Raw genomic sequence first — 12,346 nt, 5'->3', positions numbered from 1 at the left:
ATTTGTTGAGTAAAATTGATTTTACTAAAAAAGTAATGACAAAATTGCTAATTAGTGTCTGTTTTGTAAATTTACCGTTGAATCTTGTAACAACAACGATGACTTGTGACAAGAACTTGTACTAATAAATAGCGACTGCTACTACTAACTCGTTGAAAAAGTATCAGTGCTTTCAAGGATTGGAGTTAAATCCGTATATATTCGTAAATCGTGTTGATGAAAAAGAAAAATACATATAGAACTAAGTACATATTTATATACAATTAATCGTTAGTGCAGACGTCTTAAAGTTTTTACACTGTAAGTCGAAGGTCGGAAACTATTCATTAGCTTAACAATATACAAAAATCAAAGTCAAGACAATCAATCACTAGTCTTTGGTCTCATGTTGGAAATTTCGAAACATGAGAATCTCCGTGTAAAGTTTTATGATAAGATTTATTAGACAGTCGTAAAGACAACGTAAAAAAAGCATTTCGATTACGTGGCATGATCTCACACATTAGAATTCAAAATCACAATGAATGAAGTTGCTGGCAAAATTACCAAATCTTTCCAGGCAGCTTATATCAAACTCACATGGATAGTTGAATTTTATAAGATTATAACGACGGGTTTGTATCAACAAACAGTCGATTTGTTGAGTAAAATTGATTTTACTAAAAAAGTAATGGCAAAATTGCTAATTAGTGTCTGTTTGGTAAATTTACCGTTGAATCTTGTAACAACAACGATGACTTGTGACAAGAACTTGTACTAATAGATAGCGACTGCTATTACTAACTCATTGAAAAAGTATCAGTGCTTTCAAGGATTGCAGTTAAATCCGTATATATTCGTAAATCGGGTTGATGAAAAAGAAAAATACATATAGAACTAAGTACATATTTATATACGATTAATCGTTAGTGCAGAAATCTTAAAATTTGTACAGTGTAAGTCAAAGGTCGGAAACTATTCATTAGCTTCATAATATACAAAAATCAAAGTCAAGACATTCAATCACTAGTCTTTGGTCCCACATTAGAAATTTCAAAACATAAGAATTTCCGTGTAAATTTTTATGATAAGATTGATTAGACAGACGTAAAGACAACGTAAAAAAAGCATTTCGATTACGTGGCATGATCCCTCATAGTAGAATTTAGAATCACTATGAATGAAGTTGTTGGCAAAATGACCAAATATTACGAGGCAGCTTATATCAAACTCACATGGATAATTAAATTTTATAAGATTATGATGACGGGTTTGTATCAACAAACAGTCGATTTGTTGAGTAAAATTGATTTTACTAAAAAAGTAATGGCAAAATTGCTAATTAGTGTCTGTTTGGTAAAATTACCGTTTAATCTTGTAACAACAATGGTGACTTGTGACAAGAACTTGTACTAATAAATAGCGACTGCTATTACAAACTCGTTGAAAAAATACCAGTGCTTTCAAGGATTGCAGTTAAGTCCGTATATATTCATAAATCAGTTTGATGAAAAAGAAAAACATATATAAAACTAAGTACATATTTATATACAATTAATCGTTAGTGCAGAAATCTTAAAGTTTTTTACAGTGTAAGTCGAAGGATGGAAACTATTCATTAGCTTAATAATAAACAAAAATCAAAGTCAAGACAATCAATCACTAGTTCTTTGGTCTCATGTTAGAAATTTCAAAACATAAAATTCCGTGTAAATTTTTATGATAAGATTTATTAGACAACGTAAGACACATAAAAAAGCATTTTGATTACGGCTGATCCCACATAGTAGAATTTAGAATCACATGAATGAAGTTGTTGGCAAAATTACCAATATTACGAGGCAGCTTATATCAAACTCACATGGATTTTAATTTTATAAGATTATAATGATGGGTTTGTATCAACAAACAGTCGATTTGTTGAGTAAAATTGATTTCACTAAAAAGTTGGCAAAACTGCTAATTAGTGTCTGTTTTGTAAATTTACCATTGAATCTTGTAACAACACGATGACTTGTCAAGAACTTTACTAATAAATACGATTGCTATTACTAACTCGTTGAAAAAGTATCAGTGCTTTCAAGAATTGCAGTTAAATCCTATATATTCGTAAATCAGGTTGATGAAAAAAAAATACATATAGAACTAAGTACATATTTATAACGATTAATCGTTAGGCAAAATCTTAGTTTTTACATTAGTAAGGTCGGAAACTATTATTAGCTTCACAATATACAAAAATCAAAGTCAAGACAATCAATCACTAGTCTTGGTCTCGAGTTAGATTCAAAACATAAGAATTTCCGTGTAAATCTTTAGGATAAATTTATTAGACAAACGTAAAAACAACGTAAAAAAAATTTGATTACGTGGCATATCCACACAGAAGAACTCAAATCACAATGATGAATTGTCGGCAGAATTACCAAATTTAACAGGCAGCTTATATCAAACTCACATGGATAGTTCCAGAGAACACATGGAGTTGCCATCACCCGTCAATGTCTTCTTCTTCTTCTATTAGCTCCAAAATATAAAATCTCTTTTGGGATTCAAATATATATATTATTGAAGAATTAATCCAGAAACAGAAAAAAGCACCTCACCTACTCATTTGAATTTAGGAATACTCCTATTTTATGGTCTTCATTCCCCCTCTTTATTTCTCATCACATGCTCTCACTTTTCTCTTCCTCTCTCTGTCTCTTTCAATGGAGACCATGCTCTTGACTCATCACGGATCCCACACTAACTCTTCTATTTCTATAACCTTATTCTCTCTCTCTCTCTCTCTCTCTCTCTCTCTATATATATATATATATATATTATATACTTCTTTTCTATCTGGAGCGCCGATAAAGTATGTACTGTAATTTCTGACATATTTGCGGAGATTGTGTTTTAGACATGACAAATCGTAGTGGTATACCCTGTAACCCTTTTCTGTACATCTATTTGGACTGCCGCTAAAGTGTGAACTGAAATCTAAACACAGTTGGCGAGATCATACGTTCCACAGTAATGACAAATCGTAGTTATGTATGCCTATATGATCTCTGAAAATTTTATCAAACATTTATGCGTCATCCCAACATTCTAGAGTTCTTTTAAACCTTCAAAAGCTGAGTGAACAGACTGACTTAAGATAATCGTCATAAGATGACATCTCTAACGCTCCTTTATATATTCATCTATATATATATAGTTCTTTCCTATTTGAACTGCCGCTAAAGTATGAACTGTAAATCTAAACACAGTTTACGAAGATCATATCTTTCAGAGTCATGGAAAACCACATTAATGCTCTCTAATGCTATTCTATGGCATGCTTTTTTTTTCTTTTGTTTTTCTTTCTTGTAAATCTAAACACAGTTTCTAGAGACCATGTTCTAGAGAAAGACAAACCACAATAATGCTCGCTACCCTTTATTCTAGAGTGATACATGTGCTTAGAATTCGGCTTTCGAATCAAACAAAGAACTAATTCATAACATGTTACCGAAATTTACTTCTGAATTTATTATATCATGTAATTAGACGTACAATTCATCACACATATCTAGAATTTAATTCTTTATCTTACTCTTAAGCTAATTATATTATTATAACCCCAGATTAACTAGCACCAGATGATGTAATAATAAAAGAGTAAAAAAAGATTCTATGAGTTATTAAGTTCAAGTCTCCTCATGCACTAATAGGAATGATCATTGGAGTTCTTACTTGGTCGGTAATTTCTGAACTCTCGAAGATAAGTTAAGGCACATGCAAATTGACATGAACACTCCTTATAATAATTAAAAAAAAAAAATACAATTATCATGTATGTAATCAGAGGCAGATCCAGCCTAGCCTCAATTTTTTTTTTTTTTTTTTAAATACTAATATGTACAATCTAGATCTTGACCCACCCAAACAAAAATATTAATGTGCAATTAATTTTTATTTTGGTCAACCCTAACAGAAATTTCTGGATCTATTACTGTATATAATCAATGGGATTTGTCCTCGTGATTTGCTTTCAATTAAGCATATTATTATTATTATTATTATTATTATTATTATTATTATTATTATTATTATTATTACAAAGTGTTCAAAGCCCTTCACGAGAGGCTAAATTTTTACATGAATATAGTAATAGATAGAACGTCACATGCATGCGCAATCTTGTGATTATTTTATCTTACTCTTAAGCTAATTACATTATTATGACCAAGATCAACTACTACTGGGTAGTCTAATAGTAAAAGAACAGAATGAGGTTTCATGAATTACTGAGTTCGAGTCTCTCAAGACAGTTAGACATTGATAGGAATGATCACTAAAGTTTTTACCTGACAGACAGTTCCAGAACTCCTGAGGATTTATTGATGTACGGGCAAACTGGTCTGAACACCTCCTTGATAACAAAAAAGAAAGAAAAAAAAAAACCATTATTATGTATGTAATCAAATGGGATTTGTCCTCATGATTTGCTTTCAATTAAGCATATTATTATTATTATTATTATTGTTATTACAAAGTGTCCAAAGCCCTTCACGAGAGGCTAAATTTTAACATGAATATAGTAATAGATAGAACTCCACATGCATCCGCAGTCTGGTGATCATTTATGTACGTATTGTATTGATATATAGTAATTAAAAGGGGGCATTAATTGGGACAGAAAAAACCAACCAAGTGGGGTATCAATACCCACATGGCCTTGCCTAGAGATGGCATAAAATCTTTCACATTGAGATTGGGTTAGGTACTTAGGTATACATGGTAGTTAGAACACTCCAAATTTTACTCCTCGATTTAATACAACCTATCACATCATTTATACGACGAAAAATATTTCCTGAACCTTATTATATTACCTTAGTTTACAACCGATCAATGAGAATATGTCACACATCTACGTCAAGTCGAACAAATTTGTTCTATCATTAGCTGGTTGTATAACAACACAGTACAAAAAACTTTCTCCCTTCATTAATCCATATTTTAATTTATTATTTTTTTAAATCCAAACGAGTTTAGTTATTATCGTCTAACTAACTATTAAAGGATAAAATTTCAATAAAATTTCTTATTTTTAGTATAATAACGGATTTATTTACAAGCTCTGTGTAGGCAATAATAGTTTTCATTTTTTCTCATCTCGTGGAATTAGGTCTTTTATTATGAGTTGAACAACGGAAAAAATATATTTGCATTAAAGAATAACTAATTATTTAAATAACCTGATGACGATGAAGAAACGTTGTATAAGACTAATAGTTTTCATTTTTCAATCTAAAGGAAAAATCTTTTTCGTTTCGTGTCAAACAACGCCAATATTCTATATCAACAAGTTAGTTGGCACCAATTTTCTTAAAAAAGAAAAGAACGACATTCGTGGGAGAAAATGACGGATAAATGAGATCAATGGAGGAAATAAAACATGCATCTAACCTTAATAAATTTCAATAATTTTTTTTTTAAAAAAAAAAAAAAAAGTCTTTTGCTTGCATGAATTGAACAAAAATTTTGAATTCTTACTTTAGACTATTTGAATAATATTATCTAAATTAAAAGGTAAGGTTAGGTTTTGAAGACTTTTATTTGCAGCCTTAATTAGAAGATAAACGTGGCGAGAAATTAAGGAAAGGTTATGAAACATGTCAACCACGGCACCGTTTTATCTGTGCTGTTGCTGACAAAGCACCAATCAAATTATTCCTATTCTCATATTTTATTAATTAATTTATATGTAATTAACAAAGAACGGTTGCTTGAATTTCAATTATTATTCAAATTTATTCTTCCCCATGTGTTATACTTTCCTACGTTTATATCAAATTTTCAATAGAGTTGAAATTAGGGATTTGATTTCATAATCTCTTATTGTATTAATTGTACATGAGCTAATCAATTAAATATCTCTCTTATTGGGTTTATTTTGTACATACACTAATCTAATAAGTACTAAAGACGTCACTTATTACATTTCGTATAGTTAGTGAATGATACTTACGTAAAATCTAAAACAGATAATCTCTATTTAATCAAAATGTTCATACATAAATCTAGAATATCACATGAGGCATTATATTTCATTTTATTGAAAGAGTATATTGGTGTGAAATTCAAACAAACAATATCAATTCAATCCAGGGGCGGATCCAGCCTAGTTTTGGCCCACCCTCAATTTTCTTTTTTTAAATACTACCCTAACAAAAATATTAATGTACAATTAGTTTTTATTTTGGCCAACTCTAACAGAAATTTCTAGATCCGTTATTGATTCAATCAGACGAGTTCATACATCATTGGCAAATACTTAGGGTTTAAAAGTATACAATATGTCCTCGATGCAATAGAAAAACTGTCAAGATTATAAAAGTATTTCTGAGGGTGATAATGTTTTGTTTCATATAGTTTTAGGACCCTTAAGTTGAGGGATTGGTACCTTAATTTAAGGGAATGCTAACCATATTGCAAATTTAATTAGTGATTAAGGGTACAGTTATCAATGATGATAATTAATTAAAATGGATGATAATTAATTAAATTTAAATTGAATTAGAAAAAGGGTCATGAGAGAAAGAGACCGAGGTTGAATCAATTCAAGTCATGAAAGTCGGTCATGTGACAGAATTTGACCATTCAAATCTTTTAGAATATTCAATACGGCATTTTCTCTGCCCTTCACAGTTTCAAAATCTTCTTCTTCATCAACAATTTTTTTATTTATTTTTTTAATTATTTAAAAAAAAATGTTTTATGTTGAAGTATTCATGTTTGGTATTATTACGATACTGTTGCAAGGATAATAAATTATTAAAGTTAATTATACATCAATCCGATTAATAAAAGTATATCATATCAGTTTGTCGGATATCATGTATATATACCTATTTCGCTAAAGATTTTCTCTTTCATAAATAACTGACAACAATAAAGTAGTTCATTTCATAATAACTTATATATAAGATTAAAAAAAGTAATAAAAAACGCAAAACGCGTAATTGAAAACCTATATTGTAATGATTGAGACGTAACATTGACAACAAAATCAAAAGCACAAAACGAGTAACATGGAAACATAGATTCATAACATGGAAACATGAAACCAGTATTGTACCGTATCCGGATTCTTTTTAACCATGGACTATTTTTTTTTTGAAAAAGGCAAATAAAGCAATGGAAGTTTCAAATGTGAAATCTAAAACATTATATTGGACCTGAAACTTTACCTAATCTCCTAGGATCAGTCATCTTTAAATTGTCAAGAATGTTTAAAAAAAAAAAAAACTAATTAATTAATTAAATTAAATTATGTAATGCATGTTTCTTGATGAAGAGACCAGAAACACAACACAATCCTCGGTGAAAAGAAAATAAATAGTCAATCCCGCTATGTTGTCGGCAAAAGAGATAAAAATTAATTTCATGGAACCCACTTTATTTGACCAAATAAAAAATTATATTTATATATTCACAAAAATACACTTATTTAATATAAATTAAACAAATTTTTTTTTTAATTATTTTATCGTAGATTTTAATAGGACACGTATATAGATTAGGAAGTTTTATTTATATACATAGTTAATCTCTAGAGTGGACGTGTGTATGTAAGTATTATTTTTATCGTATATTTTAATAGGACACGTGTATACATTATTAATGTGTAAATTTTAAATTATGATATTTATAAATTAGCACAAAATTAGTTTAAAATACCGTAAATAACATTATTATTAAACATGTTAAAGTTATTAGAAAAAAAAAAAAAAAAGATAATTTTTCATTATCCAAAATATTTCAAAGTCAAATAATCTTGACTTCTATACCATTGAATCATGATTACATTTGAAAATGCCTTGAATTACTTTTTTTAGAGCGGTTTGATAATATTGTCTTAGTCAATAAAAACTTTATCCCTTATAGGTAGGTCAAACGTAATAAATCGATTAGTAACCGACTAAATCATAAGAGAGCATTTGGTTGGAGTGGATATGAGATTGTCGGATTAATGTCATTTTATATTACTTACATTATCATATTTGGTTGTTAATGAATATAACAGTTTGGTAATCTTTGACAACCAATAATAATTACTGTTGATTATATAGATAGTAATCTAAATATATTTTTTTTTTTTATGTACCTCTAAAATTATCTGATAATCTTAATTCTGTTACAATTTTACTTTTAATTATTAAAATTTTTAACAATAATACTCTTATTTTGAAAATAATTTATAAATAAATTATTTTATTTTTATATACAAAATTTTTAAGGTATAATTATCCTTCCTCTCTATATAATATTTCTTGAACAAAACATACATTAAGTATTATCGAACACGTCAATATTACTCACCGACTTAAATCATAGCGGCTCAACCAAATAATACGTGTATTATAGAAAATTTAAGTCATAAAATTTTTATTTAAAACGAGAAATTGAAAAAAAATAATAAAAAATTTGTCGGCAGGAGTTAGGATAGGTGGGACCAAAGAGACCGTACAGTTAGAGTTGGAACGGTCAACCGTCAATTCGACGAGAAAAGCACGTGTCCCTGACGTGGCAAACTGACAGAAACCGACAATTATGAACTAACCACCCAAACAGTCCCCACACAATTTTAAATTATCAATGACACCCCCACCACCCACCTCTTTAACTTCACCTATACATGTATTTTATCAAATTTTTGTTTTTTCTTTTTCATTTTGCATTACCTATTTGATACGTTTCAATTGCCTTCTTAATTGAATTGTTTTTATAAAGTTTAATTAGAGTAAATAAGTAAATATATATCGTTTAACATAAGATAAATTTTCTATTCATAAATCCCCTCGTCAAATTCGTACATCTAATAATATAACTCAGATATGCAAATCGCACTTAAATGGATACTCAACATATATCACTCTTAGGTGGTTCAAATGGTAAGACGAGTATTGGGATGTATAATTGAGGTGTACAATATCAGGTTCGAATCCTCCTAGCTCTCGAAATTTAAATAAGTGATTATGGCAGTTAAGACACGCATTAGTTGGTGTAAATATCCTGTTTAAGAAAAAAAAAAAAAGAGGTACTCATCATAGGTAAATTCCACCAAAATGATGCTAGTACTCATCTAGCTTACCTAATTAATTACCCACCCATCTAGCATTTATAGTTACATTTATTAAATAGATTATTTGTAGCTTAATTAATTAACATAATTATATTTAATATGGACAAATAGAAGCCATGATTCCTTATGTCACGCCTCCCAAACTTAATACAACATCAATTCTAAAGTTTATAATATTAATAAATAATCTTTGTCAAACTTTAACCTAACTAACCTTACCTTGTGTTTGGGATTTTTCAACAAAACAATGTGTTTTTACCTGAAACGTTTCTCTGGGAAAGCACTTTTCAGAATTTTTGAAGCATTTTACTGGAAAGTGTTTTGACTGAAATGGTTTTCTCTAATATATATTCAAAAGCACTTTTTTTTTTAAATTCTTATAAAGCATTTTTTTTTTCTTTTTAGTGTTAATTTCATTGGTCCCAGATAAATGGCTACAACTAAAAGTCTCAAAAATTGATATGTAGTTTATTATGAGAATGAGATTCGTCATCACCCTATCTTGAGAATTTTTATGTTTTTCTCAACCACTATTAGATAGTCTAATAGTAAAAAAGTAAATAGGGTTTCATAAATTACTGAGTTCGAGTCTCTCTAGACAGTCAAACAATAATATGGTCACTGAAGTTCTTACCTAGCAAACATTCCAAAACTCTTGAGGATTAGTTAAGTTGCGTCTCAATTGGTCTGGACACCCATGATAAAAAAAAAAAAAAAAAAAAAAAAAATACCATTATTATGTATGTAATCAAATGGGATTTATCCTCATATTTGCTTTCAATTAAGCATATTATTTTATTTTATTATTATTATTATTATTATTATTATTTAAGTGTCCAAAGCCCTTCACGAAGGCTAAATTTTAACATGAATATAGTAATAGATAGAACTCCACATGCATCCGCAGTCTGGTGATCATTTATGTATGTATGTTTTATTAATATAATTAAAAGGGCATTAATTGGGACAGAAAAAACCAACCAAGTGGGGTATCAATACCCACATGGCCTTGCCTAGAGATGGCATAAAATCTTCACATTGAGATTGGGTTAGGTACTTAGGTATACATGGTAGTTAGAACACTCCAATTTTACTCCTCGATTTAATATAACCTATCACATCATTTATACGGCGAAAATTTTCCCTACATCTTATTATATTACCTTAGTTTACAACCGATCAATCGAATATGTCACACATCTACGTCAAGTCGAACAAATTTATTCTAGATTAGCTGGTTGTATAACAACATTGCAAAAACTTTCTCCCTTCATTAATCCATATTTTAATTTTTATTTTTTTAAATCCAAACGAGTTTAGTTATTATCGTCTAACTAACTATTAAAGGATAAAATTTCTTATTTTTAGTATAATAACGGATTTATTTACAGCTCTGTGTAGGCAATAATAGTTTTCATTGATTCTCATCATCTATGGAATTATGAAAAAAATATATTTACTAAAGAATGACTAATTATTTAATAACCTGACGATGAAGAAAGCGTTGTATAAGACTATAGTTTTCATTTTTCAATTAGGAAAATCTTTTTCGTTTCGTGTCAAACAACGCCATATTCTATTAAACAAGTTAGTTGGCACCAATTTTCTTAAAAAGAAAAGAACACATTCGTGGGAGAAAATGACGGATAAATGAGATCAATGGAGGAAATAAAACATGCATCTAACCTTAATAATTTCATAAATTTTTTTTTTAAAAAAAAAAAAGTCTTTGCTTGCATGAATTGAACAAAATTTTGAATTCTTACTTTAGACTATTTGAATAATATATCTAATTAAAAGGTAAGGTTGGTTTTGAAGACTTTTATTTCAGCCTTAATTAGAAGATAACGTGGTGAGAAATTAGGAAAGGTTATGAAACATGTCAACCACGCACCGTTTATCTGTGCTGTTGCTGACAAAGCACCAATCAAATTATTCCTATTCTCATATTTTATTATTAATTTATATGTAATTAACAAGAACGTTGCTTGAATTCTCATTATTATTCAAATTTATTCTTCCCCATGTGTTATATTTTTCTCATTTATATCAATTTTCAAGAGTTGAAATTAGATTTGATTTCATAATCTCTTATTGTATTATTGTACATGAGCTAATCAATTAAATATCTCTCTTATTGGGTTTATTTTGTACATACCCTAATCTAATAAGTACTAAAGACGTCACTTATTACTTCGTATAGTTAGTGAATGAACTTACGTAAATCTAAAACAATAATCTCTATTTAATCAAAATGTTCATACATATCTAGAATATCACATGAGGCATTATTTTCATTTTATTGAAGAGTTATTGTGTGAAATTCAAACAAACAATACAATTCAATCCAGGGGCGGATCCAGCCTATTTTGGCCCACCCTCATTTTTTTTTTTTAAATACTAATTGTATAATTTCTAGATTTTGACCACCCTAATAAAAATATAATGTATAATTAGTTTTTATTTGGCCACCTTAACAGAAATTTGAAATTCACGTGACCATCAATCATTTTATTGAATAGGATACCGACGTGAATCCAACAAACATATCGATCCAATCAGACGGTTCATACATCATCGATAAATACTCTTCTATCTGAATATACATATGTCCTCGATGCAATAGAAAAGTATTTCATAGGGTGATAATGTTTTGTTTCATATAGTTTTAGGATCCTTAAGTTGTGAGGGATTGGTACCTTAATTTAAGGAATACTACTATATTGCATTTAATTATTGATTAAGGGTACAGTTATCAATGATGATAATTAATTAAATTTAAATGAATTAGAAAAGGGTCATGAGAGAAAGAGACCGAGGTTGAATCAATTCAAGTCATGAAAGTCGTCATGTGACAGATTTGACCATTCAAATCTTAAGAATATTCAATACGGCATTTTCTCTGCCCTTCACAGTTTCAAAATTCTTCTTCTTCATCAACAATTTATTTATTATTTTAATTATTTCAAAAAATGTTTTATGTTGAAGTATTAAATAACCGACAACAACAAAGCAGTTCATTTCATAATAACTTATATATAAATTAAAAAAAAAAAAAAAAAAGTATAAAAACACAAATGTGAAATCTCTTTTGAAAAAGGCAAACAAAGCAATGAAGTTTCAAATGTGAAATCCTGAATTACCAAATATTAACAGGCAGCTTATATCAAACTCACATGGATAGTTCCAGAGAACACATGGAGTTGCCATCACCCGTCAATGTCTTCTTCTTCTTCTATTAGCTCC

The sequence above is a fragment of the Pistacia vera genome, unplaced genomic scaffold (assembly GCF_008641045.1).
Source record: "Pistacia vera cultivar Batoury unplaced genomic scaffold, PisVer_v2 Contig479, whole genome shotgun sequence".
NCBI classification, from domain to species: Eukaryota; Viridiplantae; Streptophyta; class Magnoliopsida; order Sapindales; family Anacardiaceae; genus Pistacia; species Pistacia vera.
This window is presented reverse-complemented; position numbering follows the sequence as displayed.